The following is a 9785-nucleotide window of genomic DNA, read 5'->3' on the forward strand; positions in this document are numbered from 1 at the left end:
TTTTGACCTCTTTGAAAATACAGCTCTGTTCGTTTCGTTCCTTGAAAGCCGATTTCCATTTTTTTATTCTTTCCTTGATCCCCCCCCCCCCCCCCCCGCCTTTAATGTGGTCTTTGATAAAAACCTTCCCCGCCATGATTTTCCCCCTTATCTCTCTTTCAACGTTTCTGCCTTCAATAAGGTCTTCATCCCGCTTTGCCTTCTCCTCATTTGCTTCGGCTGTGTGTTGGTTGCTCTGCCAACAGCTTCGGGCCTGTTTTCTGAGATTCCCTAACAGAGGATCTGAAAGAAAGGAGGAGAACTTCAAACCGGCCACTTTGATCTCGCCAGAGAGAGGAGCTTTCTGGTTTCACGGGGTGGGATGCAGGCAGAGCCGGGAAGCAGTTGCAATCCTAATGCGTTCAGATTGGGGATGTTTGACTTTAAGGACTGGAAGGCGCTTTCTAATGCTCAGATGTAGAATTCTTCCATCCGAGGCCATCTCTAATGAGCTGTGTTGTCAGCTGCCGCAAGCAGGAAGGGCATGTCTGACAGTGCAGAAACAAAGGCTGGCAGCGGGCGAATCGTTCAAACGCACTGCGAACCGACCAGGACTCAGATCTTATCTCTCTCCTTTGCTCTATTATCTCCAAGAAGGGTTACTGGGTTTCAACTGCTGCTGCTCTGACTGGACAGGAAATGACCCTGAGTTTACAACAGGCTGGGAAAACGCTGATGTGATGCTGAGTGGTGCAAGCAGGGATGAGAGTTCCAGTCTTCTCAGCTCTCCTGAGAGGTTGGGGGGGGGGGGGGGGGGTTACAGCGGGAGTGATAGTGATCAGAGACAGCATGAGGTGGATTCCATCTGCTTTCACATTAGGGAGGGTGAAACAAATGAAAATCAATAGCGTGATTACTTCATGCTTTTAACTTGACTAATTATTTATGTTATGCTTTTTTTTTTTTTTTTTTACACTTGCTGCAATGATGTCTGACAAGATCTATTGAATATTTCAGTTTGGTGTCACCTTCACTGACAACGGCAGAATGGTCTCCTCCCCCCTCTCATATTTATCAGTTCAGTGTTTGTGCTCCTGTCAACACCTTACCTGCACCTCTGTTTTTTTATTATTATTTTTATTGACTGTTCATAAGTGCACACACAGTAAAGGGCATGTATTGACTTGTAAACTGGAACCCCCCCCACATCAAATCATTGTCAGAATAATTTTATAGGATGAGAGGATTTTCTCATTGTCCTCCTAAACAGTTTTATTGACTGCTTTCTAACACAGTCTCATTTCTTGCCTGGATATGTTCACGGGGATGCTGCCCATTAGAAAGATTTGGAAGGAAGTGTCTGACAGGGGCTCTGTCATTGTGGACTGTTTTATCCTGCTATTTAAATGATCATTATTCACACAGATGCATATACACAAGGCAAGTTGACACTTTATTACACACCAGTGATGCAAGATTCGCCGCTTACATTCACTTTGGATTTACAGGCTCACACCTTCACGGGAGTTTCACCCCAACTTGACCGGTGTCTCAGCTTCACCAGCAGGATGGCTGGAGAGAGCAGAGGAACACAGAACGATAATCACATCAGCATGTTTGGAGGCTTTTAAAATGGAAGTTTAGCTACAGTTTTGGTGTCGATGGCCCGCACCTGTCCTTTTTGCTGGCGGGGGGGTCATTTTTTATGGGCAATATCATATTTTCCCTTAGTGGCATATCATTTTCCACGGCTGCATCCATCCCCTGTTAATCATCATGAGTCTTTTTATGACCTTATCGGCCTGACTGACTGCCATTTAGCACACCAGCCACCCCATCCCACCCTCCTCCTCCTCCTCCTCCTCCGCCTCCTCCTCCTTGCATATATGCAGTCAAAGGGGTTTGTTGCTCAGGCAAAGGATTGGGAGACAGTGTACATTTCTTTTCAAATGCATTTGGTATTTCAAACGACGGGTGTGATTTCCTGGATAAGGGAATTCATCTATTGTTGAAGGAGTGTTCATTTCACTCTGCACTGGAGGGGGTCCAGGTTAAAGCCTGTTCACTACAATGCACCATGATCTGGACTGAACTAGCAAAGCTCTCTTTGTAAAGCTGTGAGGAGAAAGGAGAATGTCGGTCTGGATTTGGAGCAGAAGAACAACATTCCCCAACCAACAGTTAAATATTGAGCTGTTGTTACGGCGAGTTCATCTTTTTTGATTTGCAGGAATTATGAAATGAAACATGCTGCTCCTGAGGCAAATCACTACTGGTGACATTTCAATAAAAGGTTCAGTTCACAATCCTCCTCTGCAAAGAACAAACACCTCATGGGAGTGTTTAGTCTGCAGTCACATCATTCTATTTCCCTCAATGGTGCGTTAAAATAGGGGATACCCGAGAAAGAGAAAGAAGTGCTGCAGAAGGTTGAAGGTTGGAGCTGAATAAAATGTAGCTTCTTCCATTAATTTACTCTTTTTTAGATTCTCTTGGGCGTTTCGCTGCAGAGGAGCTGCAGAAAGAGTTTGGCCACTTCAAGGTTATTCAACACTGCCGAAGATCCACTGGTGGAGGTGAACTGCCACATCCACACACACACACACACACACACACACACACACACGGGACGGAGGGTGGGAGTTGTGGGGCACACTTACAAACCCAAATGGTGTGACATGTGTATGCGGCACAGTGCAGATTGTTGTCTACACATAGCTGTGTGTGTGCTAAAATGAAATGGAGGAGTTCGCCAATCTGTGAACGGCCATCTGCTTCGCTGATGGGAACCTCACACACACACTGAGACAGAAAGAGAGAGAGAGAGAGAGGTTGATGGTGGATAAATGAATGGCTAGATGGATGAATGAATAGACAAATGGATGGATGGATGGATGGATGATGGGTTGAAGGGTGAAGAAACTGTAACAACCATGAACGGTTGTTTATTTATGCAGTTTGATGGGTGTCTGGTCTGTCTACATCGCCCTGGAAACTGCTGGACATAATTAAACTCAATTTCACACGTGCTTTGTGAGGCATTAATCTCATCATTCCGCTTCATTTTGTTTATTTTTAGGGACAACTTCTTCTACTATTCTGCTACAACGTAGGAATCGTCGATACTTGTCCTTTTCAAAAATGGCCCGGGTTTAATAAATGTTATGGTCTATCCACATCATCATAAATTTATTTTATTCCCAGCATGTATTTGTGTCCTTGGCGTTCTTAAATCATTGCCATCCTGCTTCTCTGCATCAGTTGTGACACTAAACCAAAGATGCCATCAAGAAAGCACAAGAAATGAAAACCAACCAAGCTGCAACCGCTAAACAAGTACACCAAGAAATCAGACCTTTACTCCACACAGGTAAAAAAAATACTCCTATAAAGGTTTGGAAAATATGAGTGCTATACAAAAGAAAAGGGGTTTTCTGCAGTATATTTAATGGACAAACAAATTGAATATTTTTCAACGGATGATATCTGCCTGTCCAAGCAATGAACTCATCAGGATAAAGTTGGCTGCTGTTGCTTTCTGGCAAAATTGGTGCACTATTCCCAACAGATAATTGGTTTAGAATCCAGGCTTTTGAAGGAAGCCACCAGGGAGATAGCAGCTGCGACGAGCTCGAGATGGTTGTGGCTGACAAGACGTAACGTTTGGGCCCTTCTGCTGAAAAGGCTAATTTAGCATTCTCTTCGCTCAGAGGCATACGGGATCAGAGGTGAACTCCTCCCAACCAGGAGTTGCTGACGATGCACAAGGTTTACCAACAATAAAAATACTCTGACCAAGCCTCCTGCAAGGAAGCCATGAGTAAGAGGAACCTGTGTCGATACCTTTAAGTTGCTTCAGTTTTCTGCTTCCAGCAAAGCATCTGTGATGTTTAGTTCACTAATGAACCAGCTTTCCCAAATGTTGAACGTCTGATACGATGGGGGACCATCATCTTTACCACCTTGTTACTGCTGCTGACATTCACACAGATGCAAATAAAATCTCTATATTGCAGTGGTGCATGCATGCATGTTGAAAACTGGCATTTCTCTAATTCGACTACTTAACGGCTCCTCATTATTCCTTGAAAAACACATTTTTGGAATAAACAAAGAAGTCAGGAGAAATCTGCTCCTCTCTTCCGTCTATTAAATTAATGTCATGGAAAGTGTTTCAGTAGGCTCAGCTCGAAAGGATGGCGTGGGCCCGACCTCGGGTTGACTCGCCACCCGCCGAGGGAACCGTAGGGGACGGGTGCAATGTGGAATTGTGAGGCAGAAGGGGGCTCGACGACCCGGTCCCCGGACACAGTGACTACAAATGTGGTCAATGTGGAGTGTTTTACAAGGGAAAATAAATGGCCTCGATTGATTTTGTGTCTCTACTTCATCCCAGGGGTCACCGTAACCATATATTTGCATTTGTTGATTGATTAATTGATTGATTTCTCCTCTTTTCTTCTTCTTCTTTCTTCTTCGCTTGCTAAAAACCGGTTTGATTACATCGTGGTCAGAAACAGGGTCCGTTCAACGTACAAAATATAGATAAGAGATCGCTGGAATGCTGGAAGCAAAAGGCAAAGACAAACTGCAGCAATGGGAACATGCAGGGAAATGGGAACAGTTAGGCAAAGGTGAAACACATCAGATTAGAATTCTGTCACAGCAGAAGTTTAGAAGGAAAGGATGAAGGCTTTCTGTAACTCCTCTTCCTCGTTGTGATGTTATTTTTTTTTTTTGAAGGCACGAAAAGCTCATTATGGATGCAACATCAACTCCATTATAGATTTAATAAATCCTTCAGCTTAACCCGGCCATCCATCATCCGTACCCCTGATGCTTTGGTTAAAGCAGCTCCAGAGCCGCAAGGAACCATTTCTAAAGGTTGATTGGATTTTATTTATTAGGTCCACCAGGGAAGCTTGTCAGCCGCGTGTGTAAATCTAATTGACGGTGGAAGAAGTTAGTCTGGTAATTAGCAGCATTTCTTAAAATCTGGTGGCTAGATTTTTCACCGTCACCTTGGTTGAAGATCCAAGTGAGTTGAGCTAATCGGTGAGGTGAAAATACAGCAGATCACTGACTGGCACCAGAGGTAACGTAAACTCACAATTTTTCCAGTAGCCAATTTACCATTAATGCAGACATTTTTATTCTTCTTCATCCAGTTTGGCAATCCACAGAACCCTATCATGCTGGAGTGATTGGGTGCTGACATTCATCTGTTTGTTAGTCATGCTGTGCAACAGGAGTTGGAAGCAGACAGCTGGATAACGTCACTGATTTCCTGTGCCCGTGAAAGCTGGAGGAGAGATCAGTAATGTTTGCTTGTTTGTTTGTTGGGCTGCAAAAAGCAATTTTATGGAAAACATGCGAGAAATTCACTGCCTCAGGTCTAATTTCATTTTAGAAATACAGAGAGAATTTGTACATTTGGATTATTGTTTAGCATATCAAAAAAATAAAAATAAAAAAGTAATAATATATAAGTAATTAATATATAAAATGCCTAAAACATATTTTGCCCTGGAAACCCTGATCTGAGACAAGTTCCATGTATAATATCATGATACACATCATACACAAAGTTAAAAAAATACACTCATAATTACACTTAGTTAAAAAAAAACTAAGGCTCGAGGCACAGTGACTAAGAAAGAATTGAATCACAGACAGGAACAATTTTTAAACACACTGCTCCGAGATAATCTGGCCACATTCTAGCAATCTTTGTTTTACTTCCAAATAGACACGACGCAAAACAGCGGTCAGTTTCTCAAGCTAAAGAGCACTCGGTAAAATAAATTGGGGGAGCTTATGCATTGTGTGTGTGTACTTTCAGTTGACTTAAAATGCATATACGGCTACTTGAAATATATATATATTTTTCCAACAAAGTTCACATAATCAATTTATCAAACAGAAAATTTAGACAAGATCCAGAAATGAAATTTATTGAGGTGTTAATCGTCCCCAAAACATAAAATCTATTTCCCTCCACGTCCTGTATGATTTGGTTCCTTGTGGAATCGTGTGATTGGCTCACTCCTGTCTTTGCTTTTTGCATGGAGGGGATGACGTTCTCCCGCAGTGATAGCGCATATCGATGCAGCTCTGTCCGTCAAACCTGAGCACAATTAACATGCTGTCTGCATATACATATCCTGAGGCATTCAGGAGACTGTACAATCAGAGATCTCTTGATGAATGTTAATGAGTTGAATCACTGTTATGATTCCCTTTCTCCTTCCACACCATTCATATTAACAACATGCAGTGATGCCTATCTGCAAACTGCAAACTAGGATGCACCCACCCACACACATGCATTGACAAAACTAAACAATGACTGAATCAGACTCTTTTTTTTTCATACTACTCCCACTTGTTTCGGCTTGAATTGGTACAACGTCATGTTTGATTTACCAAACGAGGTTTCAAGCTAGTAAAAATCCTGTATGATTTCAAGAAATTATTAGAAACTATTAGACAAGGCAGGTGAGAATTAAAGATCTTTACTGTAGCAGGCCAGCTGATGAGGGGAATGTGGATGCCATTGAAATAACTCAATGTATACTCAACACATGAACAGCACAGGAGCAAGAGTGGAATTCAGAAGCCAGAATAAGCAGGCAGACAGATCCAAAGGGGCAGGCAAACAGGCGACATCCAAGAAACGGAATGGTGGAATGAAGGCACGAATCACAACAATCTGGCAAGGGTGTGGCGTCTGAGCTGAGTACATGTGTGGAGTCAGGGCTGATGGGAGATGTGTTGCAGGTGAGCGTAGGAGGCACAGGAGACCGGAATGAACTGATTGCAGGGGACGGATCCGGAAAACAGGAGAAGTTAGTGCATGGAAAAATACAGATCCTCCCCAAGCTGTGACATATTCCAGTGTAGAATTTGTCCTGCCACATGGACTGTGTATATATATATTCATATACATGCATATATTTATAGACTACAATTGTCTGTTAGCTTGGATTGCAATTTTGTTCAACAATTTCGTGCAATTTGCTGCAGCATGCTGATTCTCCGCGACAGCCTCCTGCTCTGTGCTCAGCTCCTTATTGCAGCTGTTGGCAGCCCGCCTGCTGCGTTACCTTTGTGTCCATGCGACTGTCCACCGTCTACCACGTGTTCCTCCCAGCCTGTGTCCAGCCTGCCTTCCCGCTCACTTGCCGGCATCAGTCCAGTATTTTTGCTGTAATGGTGCTAATGAGTTTATTTTCTCAGCACTCCTCTAACATGCCTTCGTGGGTAGATAAAATGTGGATGAAGATAAGAGGTGGGAAAGAGAGTGGAGGTCTTATTTTATCACGTAGGAGCTGGTGGTCTGGCTGACCTCAGTCGCTGTGAGGGAATTCATCAGGGAAGGACATGCTCACTTTCACTTTGACAGGGTTACACAGACTGTGGAGAGGCTTTCTGTTTAAGCTTTCATTAATACTGCCATGGAGCTCCACTGGAATGAAGTCTGCAGTCAGAAAATATACCTAATTTTATCATGCTGAGACAAAATAAGAGTCTGTGCAGATATTATCTGTCTCTAAATATACCCAGGCACCAGGATCCTGTCTTGCTGAGATCTCTAGAGGGTGTTTATTTTCAATTTTCTTTTTTAGATCAAACATCATTTCAAGAGAGCTCATCATGTATTTTGCAGAGAAACGGCAGAGCGGGGCTCATGACGCTATGACAACTGTCAAAAAGTGTGCAGGTCAAGCAAACTGAAAGGGCTGGGCCCACACTGTACGATTTATCAATAGGCTTTATGATGTTATCTGTCTGCGCTGTGAAGCCAAAGCTCGCAGTTTATGTGCTTTCATTCATCAAAATACAAACTTACTCTTCCTACCTTGTATCAGATACTGGTAATATATGTTTTAATACTTGCTCCATTGCAATTCAATTGCAGAAATGTTACAATTTCCTTCACATCTTCAGCTTTGCGAACATTTTTTGCACCTGCTGATCCATCTCTCTAGTGACCTTACTTTAAGTCTTTTACTTTTTGCCATTTTTAGCTCTGGGTTAATTTTCCAAAAAGTTTATAGCTTGGCACAGAAGAGAATAATGTCTGGCTGAAACCTTGCCTGGAATGCATTAAGTGTAGATGTTAGTCACTCCTGGGCTCTGGGCCCAGCTCTTCTGACGTTAGGAGTTGAAAGTTTTATGAAAAAGACTTGATAAATCCCGACTCGCAATTAAATTATTTATCGTCAGTCTCAGCTACCTTTTCAGCTATTTCTGAGCCTGGTGAAATATTAGCATTTCACTAGCTGTTATTTGAAGACACATGGTGATGCATACGGAGGCCAAATAACCTTCCTTGCCTCGGCAGAAGACCAAAAACCCTCAGGTTGTATCTCCAGTGATAAGAGTCTGTAGTGTTTTCCATAGTCCCATTAGCTGTGAATTGATGGGAGCTCCTAACTTCCAGTGATTTGATCTCAGCTGGCTATGGATCAGTAATGAGAGCTTGTTGAGACTTTCGTTGTTACACAAAGCATAAGAGGATGGCTCAATCTGCCCCGAGATTCAAGAGACTGTTTCGTTTTCAGCCGTTCTTTGTTTTATATGCCTTTTGGCCACAGGTTAAAATATAGAGCCTTACATGTTAAGGTGTTGCATTCAAAATGCTGCAGAAAAAGCAATAAAAAAAAAAAAAAAACAGAGAAGAAGTGCAAAAACAAGGAAGAAAAATAGATCAACATATCAATGCAAAAATAGGAGACAACTCCAAAAACAAAGCAGCAAACTTTATTTTGACACACACATTCTCCATTTAACTAAATGTGACATCTCCAGGTTCATTGTCCCTTTGAACAAAATGAACACTTATGTAAATATGTATTTTCACTTAAAAAAAAAAAGCCTAGCTAATACATTTTAGCTCTCCAAGAGGATCTTTCCCGATCACTTTGATCTAAGAATGTAAAGCAATAAAAATGGAAACAATTATCTTCCACTTCACCACAAAAAAATGTTTCACTATTGCTCATGTGCTCTCCACATCTCAATGCCCTTCTGTTAATATAAATGTAAACAAAAAAAAAAAAATATGACTAGCAACAGCCATACTACACAATACGGATGCAAATGGGATTAGTTGGCAACAGCATGATTGTTGCTTACTGACAATGGATGATGAGTGACTTTCAGACAATTAATAAAATATTGGAATAACACAGACTGTGATGCTGCTGTTGATGGGGATGACTGTCAGTCATGCATCAGCTGTTGGCGTCATGTAACTTTTCTTAAAGTTAGACATAGAGCCAAAAATGCTTAGTTGGCAGGCAGAAATATTTTTTCAGCGCAGTAGTGGCCAAATTAAAAACATGTACCGTGCCACAACATCTAGCAATAGATACAACATGGACCAATCAAATCAGGACTGCTTTTGTTTGCTTTATTATCAATGTGAAAATGATCTTAATTGCAAACCCTTCATGCTATTTCCCATAGATCAATGACACAGTTGTCCATATCCGAATGCACATCAATAACAACTTGTGACTGAGCTTGTGATTCAACATCAAAACGAAAAATGTTCTGAAAGGAAACACACAATTGCTAGTGTGTGTTTTTTTTTTTTTTTCTTCTCTTGTGTGTGTTTGTAGTGGAATTATTTGATGGGCATGCCGCCTGGGCAAGCGTCGCTTGGCTGTCATCCTTGCAACAGTTTGTTGTATGTGGCCCAGCCGCAGATTTAGGCCAAGACAACGATGATTTGGTGCTTCTCCAGACCAGCTGGTGCACAGGATCAAGCTGTTAACTGCAAATTAGCATCCTGCTAA

This window comes from Brachionichthys hirsutus, chromosome 13, assembly GCF_040956055.1.
Source record: "Brachionichthys hirsutus isolate HB-005 chromosome 13, CSIRO-AGI_Bhir_v1, whole genome shotgun sequence".
In the NCBI taxonomy this organism is placed as follows: Eukaryota; Metazoa; Chordata; class Actinopteri; order Lophiiformes; family Brachionichthyidae; genus Brachionichthys; species Brachionichthys hirsutus.